A 716-nucleotide genomic window follows, 5' to 3' on the forward strand; every position below is an offset into this window, starting at 1 on the left:
TCTTAAGTATTATGCAATCCCTTCACAGGATGAACCACATAACAGCATCGTCGCCCCTGCGATCGAAGCCAACAATATTAAGCCAAAACCTTCACTGTTGTCAGCCGTACAGCAAAACCAATTTTCAGGTAGTCCCATGGAGGACCCGAACCTACACTTGTCAGTATTTTTGCAATACGCAGACACGGTGAAAGTGAATGGTGTCAGCTCAAAAGCTATAAGACTCTGTCTTTTCCCATTTTCATTAAGAGATAGAGCTAGAGCTTGGCTCTAGTCTCTACCATCCAACTTTGTCACTACGTGGAACGAGTTGAAGAAAGTCTTCTTAGCCCGATATTTACGACCTAGTAAGACGGTTATGCTAAGAGCCCAAATAAACGGGTTTAAACAAAAGGACAATGAATCACTTTTTGAAGCTTGGGAGAGATACAAAGACATGATGAGGCTATGCCCACATCACGACCTAGAAGAATGATTGTTCATTCACACCTTTTATAACGGTTTCTTGTACAATACAAGATTGACAATAGACGCCGCCGCAGGTGGCGCACTGATGGATAAACCATACAACGAGGCCTATCAACTCATCGAAAGTATGGCCCATAATCATTACCAATGGGGAAGTGAAAGAACCTCTGTAGAGAAATCTCAACCGAAGGGAGGCATGTACGAATTAAACAGTCTTAACCATGTCAACGCCAAGGTAGATGCCCTGA

The 716-nt window shown here is 43.2% G+C and overlaps 1 non-coding gene across 1 annotated transcript; it reads right to left on the reverse strand.

Annotated features, from left to right (window-relative positions):
- Positions 1–358: 358 nt before the first annotated feature.
- On the reverse strand, positions 359–465 carry LOC127099887 (small nucleolar RNA R71). Its single transcript, XR_007794350.1, has one exon. It is a non-coding gene; the product is annotated as a small nucleolar RNA R71 (small nucleolar RNA).
- Positions 466–716: the final 251 nt, after the last annotated feature.

This window comes from Lathyrus oleraceus, chromosome 6 (genome assembly GCF_024323335.1).
Source record: "Lathyrus oleraceus cultivar Zhongwan6 chromosome 6, CAAS_Psat_ZW6_1.0, whole genome shotgun sequence".
Lineage (NCBI taxonomy): Eukaryota > Viridiplantae > Streptophyta > Magnoliopsida > Fabales > Fabaceae > Lathyrus > Lathyrus oleraceus.